This window comes from Anopheles bellator (genome assembly GCF_943735745.2).
Source record: "Anopheles bellator chromosome X unlocalized genomic scaffold, idAnoBellAS_SP24_06.2 X_unloc_2, whole genome shotgun sequence".
NCBI classification, from domain to species: domain Eukaryota; kingdom Metazoa; phylum Arthropoda; class Insecta; order Diptera; family Culicidae; genus Anopheles; species Anopheles bellator.
The window spans coordinates 99333-110949 of NW_026684282.1; the positions used below are offsets into that span (position 1 = coordinate 99333).

The 11617-nt window shown below is 39.9% G+C and overlaps 1 long non-coding RNA gene across 1 annotated transcript; it reads left to right on the forward strand.

Moving 5' to 3' along the window:
- The first annotated feature begins 1028 nt into the window (after positions 1 to 1028).
- On the forward strand, positions 1029 to 1345 carry LOC131214143 (uncharacterized). The gene is made up of 3 exons (XR_009157006.1): positions 1029 to 1097; positions 1158 to 1182; positions 1257 to 1345. It is a non-coding gene; the product is annotated as an uncharacterized LOC131214143 (long non-coding RNA).
- The last annotated feature ends 10272 nt before the right edge of the window (positions 1346 to 11617 follow it).

Here is an 11617-nt window from a genome sequence, read left to right on the forward strand (position 1 = left end):
TCGCCACACCTTCACACTAATTACTTAACACAGAAGACACACCTCTTGGGATCGTTGGAATTAACGACAATCGTTTTGGTCATAATAGCAATTATTGCTACACTTTGTTGAAATAATATAATATCAACACGTGTCAAAGAATGTTACAAATTCACTTTAACATAAGCCTAAACCACCTGAAGAGTACAGAACGACTAAACGTAAATTAAAAATCACGTATTTATTTATTTATTTATTTATTTATTTAGTTTTTTATTTATTTATTTTTTTGTTATTTTTTTGTAACAATGAATGTGTTAGTGGCAGCTTGCTCAGGTTTGGCGAAGTGCACGTGCAAACACGGCGAGGCGAGAACCCAAAGTTAGTCACACGGAAGAAGCCGAACGAGGAAGACTGCGGTCGTATAGAGCCGTCACGCTGTTTAAAATAGAGTCAGATCTTGCTACCCAATATTCTTCCTTTACATTTATTTATATTTTTTTTATTTATGGCGTACTAATAAAAAAATTAATCTTGTCTTGATTTTAATAGTAGCATTATGTTCGATTACAAACATCACACAAAGAGCTCAGAATTTTTTTTGAGTTGCTTCGTTTCGCTGAATTTTGTCATTTGTGAAGAACCCCTTAAAAGTGAAGAAACGGCTCCCTACATAGATGCTCATCTATGCGTGAATATTCTTCCCAGTGAACAATTTTGAGAGCCCGAGCCACCCCCTCTGCCTGCGACGCGGCGGAGGAAGGCTGAGGCGAGTGAGATCGAACGCCCCTCTGCCTGCGACGAGGCCGAGGAAGGGCGATCTCGCAGCGTACGAAGTGAGCATGAGACGCGTTCGTTGGTTGCCGGGGAAAGAACGAAAGGAATCCCCGTGAGTTTTGAAATCGCCGTGAGTTTGCTGGTGGAAGACGAACGTTGGAGAGAAAGAGAAAGGAATAGAAATAACAGAGACAGCGAGATCGGCGCAAAGTCCCGAAGTTCCGAGGGTCCGACAGTCTTGTCTTTGTTGTGGACTTGAGCGAATCGGGACGAAACCTGTGCCTCTGTTTTTCTAAGTGCCAAGTGTAAGGTATCAAGTGCCAAGTGTAAAGTCTGTCCAGGTAAGTTTATTGGACAGTATTCAGTGACAACCACATAATTTTTCGCTTTGCTCGTTTCAGACGACTCGTCACATTCGTGGAAAAGGTAAGTTAAAGTGACAGGATTGCAATGCTACAAATGTAACACTAACATTGTTCCTTTCCTTTATTTCATTGAAGATTACGGACCAAATGACGCATGGAAAATAAACCCGGCTCGAGCCCATGTACGCGACCGAAACAAAACATATTTTTTGGCGACGCCACCCTCGAAAACGCATCGCCGCACGAATGCACGAATAGGTAGGGAAGAGTGAAAAGGCGAATCAAAAAAAGAGAGCGAAAATATACCTTTCGAAGCCTACCAAAAACGCGAGATATTTTATTTCGGAGAGAAAGAAAATACGGGAGAGAAAGAATTGGAAACGAAGAAAGAGAGGGGACACACAGGAGAGAGGGAGACAAGGGGCAGGTTCGGGAAAAAAAATCGAGTCGCCAAAATCTGCCATCGAGGGATTAGGCCATCTCAGTATGGGGCTATGCATGAACGAAATACACCAGTCCCTCGTTTGTCCCTGGTTTGTCCGTCGTTGGTCCCTCGATGCTCCATACTGAGAAAACGCCGGGGAACTCAAAATTGTTCACTGGGTTGTGGAGCAGCAGGAATTTGTAAAAATGGCGGCTATTAGATTTCTTAAGGCAATAGCGAAAAGTACACTAGGCCGCGCGCAAGCGCAGCTACTACTGACTACTGTTTATGGCAAACTTCCAACGCCACCAATCAATACGAAATAGGTGTCGCCATTTTGTGCTGCGCTTAATGTATAACAAACGGTAAAACTGCGCTCGGTTATGCGCGTACGAGGAGGGGTGGTTTTATCCTTGAACTACCGCCTTCAAGCAATTAGTATTCCATTATTCCGTTTGCGCCATGAATTTTGTTTTGATATATTATAAATCAAACTTAAATAAGTTATGTAAAAATATTCAAATTTTAAATATCTCTCTGTGAAGGTGGCCAGGGTGCGGGTGCCTAATGTGAGTTTAGTTTTACAGACGATATGAATTCAATATAAATAGTTTCATTTAGTTTAGTTTCACAGACGATTTTCGATACAAATTATCATCGTTTCCACCGCAATTTTATCAGTCTTCTTCCACGTTTGAATTTTTTTATTTTAACCTACTTCATTCCTCACCTTTAAAAGATGAGCCATGACAATCCGCTCAACACAAAGACGTGACGTGTCCTACCACATGAAGCGCGAATAAACGTTCTGACATTTCAGATAAATGTCAAACCCTTTGCGCTTGTGTCAAAACGTTTATGTGTCGGCCGAGGAGTAAACCCTACCGTAAACCCGAGCGTAAACACTGGTTGCAAACGCTTTGTTTACAGACAAAGAATGATGTAAGTTCTTATTTGCTGATATAGCAACAAAATCTTAAAAAAACAGATTTTTTTAAAGAAATCTATTGATTTCTCTTCGATTTATGTTTTCGGACACGAATGTAAACACGTTTGACATTTCGGTTTTGCATTTTTGCTGCCACCCCTTTGGTGCTCTAGTTAATCTCTGTGGCTTTCTGTAACGGCGTGTTTTTACGGCCGAAATTGGTGGCTCAGTGCCAACCCTCTTTTCTGCCCTGCAACCTCCGTGTCATCCGGTAACCCCCGCTATCGAGATTTGAAACTATGGCCAGCTGCGTGACAACTGGTCCGGGATTCGAACCCATGCCAGTTGCGTGACATTGACGAGCGTTACCGACTGCTCTATCCCTGGGAGCAAAAAACCCTCTGTTACGAAATAAAATACATTAGAAAAACTTTCATACTAGGTTGTTCAATAAGCATGTAGCATCGAAAAAAATACATTTTTACGGTTTGAAATACACTTTATTATTCAGCATGGCCTTCCTGAACAGCAGAACACTTGTTACAACGAGACTAAAATTTATAAATTTCATCCCTGAGGAGATAATCTGGAAGTGCTTCAAAATACGCTTCCAGAGCTGTTGTGATGCCTTCATTTGATGAAAAACGCTTTTCACGTGTATACTGCAACAATTCGAACTCTAATTCAAGGATTTTTGCCCTTTTTAAAATTTTCTTGTGACAAGTGGATGTTTATCTTCTGTAAACCGGATCTTTTTTCACGAATTCTCACTTTCAGTAGGTCTAGAATGTTACAACAATAATCAAAATTTATTGTTTTCGCAGTTTGCATCTAACCCACCATCAAAATTCCATTCGCATCCTAAAAACCGTATGCTATGATCGTTGATGATGATCGTTTTTGGCACTTTTTAGACGAAATCGTTTTGTAACCGAAGAAAGAGGTTCACACCACTCTTTAACCTCTTGTTTTGATTCAGGATCATGGTAATAGACCCAAGTCTCATCCATAGTGATGATTCGATGCACAAAATCCACTTTATCCTATCGAAAACCCTTTAAATGTTGTCAAGAAAGATGCATTCAAATGCGTTTTTAGCGAGTGCGGCACCCATTTTGCAAGCAGCATTCAGGAATCCAAAACTTCAGTCAAAATATTGGTTATACTGCTTAATAAGATGGCTATGCCTCATACTAATACTGTTTCAGTGATTCGATGATTTTCCAATACGATATCCTGTATTTTTTTACAATTTCAGGTCTTATGTCTGTTTTTTTTACGTTTTTGACATGGATCTTCTTGAAGGCTACTTCTTCTTCTTCGGCACTACAACCGCTGTGCGGTCTTGGCCTGCATTAGAGACGATGTTAATGTCAATATTATCCCTGGTGCTATCCGTAACATTTCGTTTTTACGGGCGGGGTTGTTGGTCCCGCGCCAACCCCCATCTGTCAGCGCCGGTATCGGGAATCGAAACCATGGCCGGTTGAGTCGCAACCGGTCCCGGGATTCGAACCCTGGCCAGCTGCGCTGACAGTGAAGAGCGTTACCGACTACTCTATCCGCGGGGGTGAAGGCTACTACGACAACGTTTAAACTCAGAAACCCCTTTCAACCCCCAAAAATTCAATCACTCCACGATACTTGATTTTTTTCGTTGTAGAAAATACTGTAACACGTCGATACTAAATGGCTTGTAGCAAAAATTAAATGACCGATTGAAATGAAACTTCACATACGTTCACATGAAGAGTGTGTCTGTGTTATCGAGGCTACTAATTTATTGAACACCTTAGTAGATACGACAGATTAGATAGAAGATTCTTTCTTCGTAGACTAGGCATTCATTCACATACAGAAACGATTATGCTGTTCCAAATTAATTGATTCTAAAATTAGACTAATTATCGAACTGACCGTTTTCCTATTTCAGAGAGAGAATATTTTTCTACTTTTGGTTCCACTATCGTTGCATGGCAACTACAATCCACCGACCGATCCAAGCCTGCCTTGTCCTAGCTCAGTAAAAGACTAGGAACCGACAGTAAAAAGGAACCGATGCCAATGGAAGAATACTATGAGTTCTCCACCCTTACTCTTCCTAAACACATCCAATGTGGCAATGTGATTCATCTTAAGACGCGTAGCGACCTTAAATGTTGTTGTAAAGAGACCTTCCGGCGTGACAGGGGGACGAGGGGTCATGTACTCCTCCCAGTATAGGCACCCAACGGTTACGAAAAGCAATAGAGGATGGTATATAATGTAATGTAGATGTAAAAATACTTTATATAATATTCGGAAAAACTTCAATAATGTTTAATGTTTGGTTATGATTATTTAATTTTTTTGTTAGTAAGTAAAGTATGATTTTTCATCCAATTATCAAACAGAGTTTTCCACACGTTTAGACGAAAATATCATCAAACAGAGAGTTCAATCAACTAGAAAGACGAAGAAAGAAGATAGTGAATTTTAAAGTAATATGTATAAATAGTCCAACGGTTCCATGAGGCAAATAAATTACTTATGAACAGAAATTCCAAATTCAGCCCAATTCCATATCCAATTATATCATTATTTCATATCAAAACAAGTGTTTCGTATTCGGGATTTGTCCATAGATCATCCATCTCTCGAAGAATTGGCAGCATCGCTTGATGCATGTCAGATGGAAAAAGAGCTTACAGAAAAGTTAGCAGTGTATCATATGAAAGTTTCCCTGAGGTTTCTCTGATGCCTGAGTGTCAGGAGAATGATTATAAAAATGTATTATTGGGTTCCACACGAATTAAAGGAAGGAAAAACATTTGCGAATTACTGTTTGCACGGCAGAAAAGAAAGAGGTTCTTGTAAGAAATCGTTTCTGCTGCTAAAATGTGAATTTATTACAAGAATCCTAAACGCAAAAGGCTTAGGTACAGCCTGTTGAACCATGTCCATCGCAACTAAACCGAAATATTCACTACGCAAATCTTATGCTATGCATATGGTGTGGTGTGGTGTGAACATGAAAGGTGTGGTGTACTATGAGGGTTAAAATCTAATGAAATTATTGATGGACAACGCTGTCGACAACATTTCAAGTGTTTGAAGCAAGGTTTAAGGCCTCGGCGCATTGAATGCGTAGCTCAGGGACCGGCGCGTAACTTATCGAGCAACACGTTATCTTTTATGGGATTGTATGGGGCACTTCACATTGGTTGCTGAACTTCACCAGCGTCGCCGACTTTGCGAGCGTAGAGGTTAAGAATAATCACAACTCTAGTATTGCTGACGCAGGGAGCGCAGGCCAAGGTTCGCATAGTTGGTTGGGGTGAAATTTGTTTATTATTTGACAGATTATTTCTGTTTATATTTGCAAGTTCGTGATACATTGAGTTTTGATGTGAGAATTCAAATAGTTTTACTTGTATGATAAATTTGTGTTTGTAGTAAAAATTAAGTTAAAAATTGTTTGCATGCTTGTGATACAAAATAAACCCCAATTAAGTAGTCTTCGGTTAGTTTTCAACTAAAGAAAATGTCTCAAGGTTTTCGACTTGATCAGCATACAAGTCAGCTCAAAAACACATACAAACAAACCCCAGTCGTTCGCCCCGCTCGCCAACCAGTGTGAAATGACCTGAGAGTTTACACGCCGCTCTCTAAGTTACGCATTCAATGTGCAGAGGCCTTTAGTCATAATATGACCAGAATGTGGTTAATAACTGGTACTGACATAATAAACTAAGACATAATAAACTGGTTTTCCAACATGACAACGCTCGATCAAACATCACAAAACCGGTCAAAACCAATCTCTAAAATGTCGGATGGGAACTGTTACTGTTACCGGATATTGCTCCTTTGGACTACTACTTGTTCCGTTGCATGAATATCGATTTGGCAGCACAGTGTTTCACTTCTTATGAAAGTATTGAAAAATGGAAAATCTTTTATTGGGTCGTTTCTAAAGATGAGGAGTTTTATTTACGCGGAATTCGAGAATTACTTGAAAGTCGTTTGAAAGTAGTAGCTAACCACGGACAATACTTTAATTAAAGTAGTCATATGCTTTGTTATACAGGATGCGTAATCACGACATGGTATATTTAAACGATGGATATCTCCGCCGTTTTTAAATCAATTTTAAAAACTAAACAAGATTTATGTTGGGTTTAAAATGCCGTTTATTGATAATTTACTCAGACTATAATATAGTTCAAATTATCGCCTCCAACAAACAAACAAAAAGCGGGCATATTTCATTGCTTTTGAGCATTTTTTATTGTATTTGACAATATTTCGGGCATTATAGCAGCAATATCCGTTGTGATGTTAGCTTTCAGTTCTTCAATGGTCTTCGATTGACTGCACCAACATTGATACACCTTAATCTTCAAATAGCCACACAGAAAGAAGTCAGAAGAAATTCGGCTACAATAAGCACGCACAGTTTTCACAGTTTTCACAGTTGAACGATTATTTTCAATGAAGATCGCTACAATTTCAGCCCGCTGTTTTGGCATAAATTAGTCTATTGCTAAAAAAGCATAGATTCATGTTTTATCATCTGGTTAATTTGTAAAAATTGATTGACAGGGTGGTGGAGCTTTCCAACATTTAAATATTCCCTGTCGTAATTACGCACCCTGTAGTACTTAGTCCACTATCTGTACCGTGCTTTCTGAAAAACAGCAGTAGCAATCCGCGTGAAATTTTGCACAGTGTAGTTTTATGACACTGGACAGTGAATAGAAAACTACGACCCTCTCACACCTACCGGGAGTGGGTGCTCCCATGCGAACGTAATATAACATTCAGCATAATTTGGGTTGTTTTCGAGCAAATGGAACCAAATTCGGCAGGTGGGAGTTTTGGGGAAAGGGAAATATTCTAGTGAATATTTGAAAGAGAAAAAGGTAAAATTATTACGCACGGCTGACACAGAGGAGACACGGGAAGCGAGAAAGGAAGCCGATCGGATATTTCTTTGGGATGAACGATCGCCTGAAACGAAGGAGCGAGAACGGGAAGCGAGAAGGGAAGCCGATCGTATACGTAATGAGTAGTCCGATCCTCTGAAACGCCGAATAATCGAGAAATTAGGATGAACTACGGCCTGGCGACGCGTGTCGGGAATAGCTAGTTGTTGAATATAACCCGCATAAATTAATTCAAATTCCGAATATTGCAAATTTTACGTTTGCATAAATCCACATTAGCCGTTCGTCCTGCTTTTTGGTTATGGACAATCTACGACAAGATTTGTTTTTATATAAAAACGTAGTGTACCAACAACAACAATAAACATGGTTTTACAGTGAACATGAAAGGACTGCTACTTCGATCGCAACATCTTTATTACCAACTAGCTGTTCCCGGCGCGCGTCGCCACACCTCATTTCATCCTCATTTCTCGATTATCTGACGTTTCAAAGGACTTCCAAATGACGTATCCGATCAGCTTCCCTTCTCATTTCCCGTTACTCCTACTTTTCAGACGATCGAGCTTCTCAGTGACGTATGTGTTCAGTTTTCCTTTCCACCTCCCGTTACTTTGTTCCAAATGATAGGGCCTCCCGGTGATGTGACGGATTGGCTTTCCTTCCCGCCTCCGGTTGCATACATAGAAGAACTCGCACCAGCTAAATTTGACTCGAATTGTTTGAACACTTTTTGAGCTATTTGCTTTTTGCACTTTTTTACTGAAATTTACCCTTCCCAAAAACTCCCACCTGCAGAATTTGGATCGATTTCGTCGAAAACAATCCGAATTATGCTGAATTTTATGTGACGTTTATATAACGTTTATATAACAGCCCAACGGGAGGTGTGAAATGTACTTTTTCTATTATATGATCGTAATTGAAATCTAGAAGGCTGTACCAGTACGTTGCTATCTCGCTGTCTTCTTCTTTCTCTCTCTCTCTTTCTCTGCCTTTCTCTATTTATCTATTTATCTATCTATGTCTTTTTCTCTCTCTCTCTCTCTCTCTCTCTCTCTCTCTCTCTCTCTTTCTCTCTTTCTCTCTCTCTCTCTCTCTCTTTCTCTCTCTCTCTTTCCCTCTCTCTCTTTCTTTATCTTCCTCTCTTTCTCACCTTCTATAAAAATTAAACACAGTTTAAGGCAGGGAAGCTGCAGTTTCCCCAAACATCACACTCAAGATGGTTGGAAGGAGGGGTGGTGATAGGTGGAAGAGGGAACGAAAAGACTTTTAAGTGAAACCAATCGATTTAGAGACCACCAAATCCTACGAAACGATACCCATATTGCCCTAGGACGTATTTTAAGGATTGGAGTTGTATGGGGACCACCTCTTCCCCTCGTCCTGCAAGAACCAAATTTTGGTCACATAGTTTTTTATGTGACCATCAACTATTGTGCAGTTAGTGCAGTTAGTTGTTATGTAGGGGAAAGAAAGAGGAGAGTGAGGGGTTTCTAACCATGACTATTGCACTCCTCGGCCCCCAAAACCCCTGTATACCAAATTTCGAGTCAATCGGTTTAGTAGTTTCGGAGCCCATAAGGAACAGACGGACATAACTTCATCCATACAGTTACGGCCCTGCATCCGTCTCACCGATCGCAACGAAACGGTGACACTCGACCCTGACATAGTCGGTGGTTGCTGTAGTGTTAGTTAGATGTAGGAACAGGGTTAGAGTAGGTAGTATTAGTGTTAGATTAGGAATTAGGTAGAGATAAGAAACTTGTACAAAAAAAAATTCACTCTCGATTTGCTACCGAGCAGTCAACACGTGCTTTCGAGTACAACCTATAATTGGCGTACGGAGTCGGTTGAGTGATAGTCTGTGATAACAGTGGAAAAAACACGAACAAAACAACACATGTTTAAAGTGATCCCGAGAAAATAATATAGTTATTTAATCATTCGCAACATGTAGACATTTTGTCGTCGTGGAGCCGAGGATCCCCCTGCAGACTACATCTGGGAAACTAGCAACGTCACGCGCGAACGTCAGCCCGGCTTACGCTACTACACACGACAGCAAATAATCTTTAATCTGTAATCTCCACGTATAATCTGTTTGCATTGCTTTTTGTAAGTCGATTGCGCACTACCAGATAGACGCAGCGACAACCGCACTGCCAGATAGACGGAAGCAATTTGTAGTGGAAACAGTGCAGCGGAATTCACGTGCTAAAGCTCTATCTTGTAATGGCTTTAACTACAAGATACAGCTTTAGCACTCGTTGCACACAGTGTTCACAGTTCGAAACCGTGATTGAAGACATAATAATTTTGTGTTATGAAGAAAAACCGTTATTAGAAATAACGGTATGCTGAAACAAAGTTAAAGTTAGTTGAAAATAGTTAAATTTAGATATAATAATTGCCAATCATCAGATTCCGAAGAGAACATCGATTCAATTGAATCAGCGGACCTTGCTCACATCCCCATCCTAAACCCTCCCGAATTGGAAATTCTTTCTTTGAAAGAAAGAAGCGAAATGAATCAAATTTGTAGTCAACTGCAAATAATGATGGACATGTTGTCCGAATTAAAAAACACGCAACAACAGCAGGACACGTTATTCCAAACTTTTCAATCACGTTTGGATAATGTTACAGGTGCAATGCCTGCGGCATCCGCAGAACCAAGCGCATCAACACAAATACAACCGACAGCCAACTTCGAACAGCTGTTCAAAATACCCGACCCGATTGAAATGGCAATGTTCGACGGCAACACGAAACAACTCAACGCTTGGCTTGCAACCGCCGAGAAAACGTTGAACGTTTTCAGGCAGCACGTTACACCGCTGCAATACAAAATGTATGTCACTGCTGTAACAAATAAAATCCAGGGCAAAGCCAATGCCATAATTTGCCTTGTAGGGACTCCGGACGATTTCGATCGAGTAAAGGAAACCCTCATAAACGCCCTTGGCGATCGCCAAGAATTATCAACTTATAAGTGCCAACTCTGGCAGTGTAAAATGAGCGAGGTTATGAGTATTTTAAAATACTACAATAAGTCCAAGGCGATTATACAAAACATTAAAACCTCGGCCAAACAAAATGAGAAATACAAGAACAACTGGGAAATAATATTAGGTGTTTGAATGAATTCTTTCCGTTTTAATGCGACATTCGTGAGCTAACTACAACAACAAAACCTATGACTACATGAATGAAAGTATTGTCCGTTGATAGCTACTGCTTTCTGCTATTTTTTAGGTATTCCTCGATTCCGTGTCGATAGAACTTATTATCTGTAGGAGCGATCCCCACAGAGACCCTTTTTCAATAGTTTCATAAAAAGTGAACCGCTGTGCTGCCAAATCGTTACTCATGCAACGGAACAAATACTAGTCTGAAAGAGCAACATCTTTTGAATACAGAGGGGGGTTAATAGTTCGCATCCGACATTTTCGAGAAAAGTTTTGACCGGTTTTTCGATGTATTTTCACACAGTATTGTCGTATGTATCCCATTCCTCATCCCCAATACATATCCGCTTAAGAAATGGTTCGATTTCATTCCGTTTGGCCAAAACTGCGCAGATGGAAATTCGAGCCATCGTGTTTATTGGTGTAAATAGGGTGGTGCTCAAACATCGAGCTTCTTCGTGAATCCTGCTTTGCGCAAATCGCCTTAACCTGTTCGTTGGTAATCTTAAGGTCCTGGTCAATGCTCTCATTACTTAAATTTAATTTGAAATTTGACCAACTTTGATTATTTCTGTAATTTTTTGACATTCTCGAAGGCGTGTTTGCCTAGGGTTTTACTTAAACAATATTTGAAAAGCGTTAACGAAACACAAAATGTATCACCACTAGCTGTTAGAGTATCGGCACCATAAACAACATGCGAAATTCGAGCAGCCTAGTTTAAGTGTTGGCCATTTTCAAAGAAAAACAGTAAAATGTACCCAATTTTCTCTTTGGTGACTTCCATTGTTTCCCTCCCGTAACTCACAAACGAATAGAACAAACATTAAACAATGAAACCATCTTTTCAAGTTTGAAGTATCAGCTATAAAACAAGTCCAAATTTGAAACTGTTCGATCGATACTTCACGAGATATCGATAAGTATAATCATTTAACAAGAAAATAATGAATTACATTTTCCCCAGCCTTATATATAATATTAGGAGTATGCGTAGAAATTTATCGTTTTTTTACCAAATT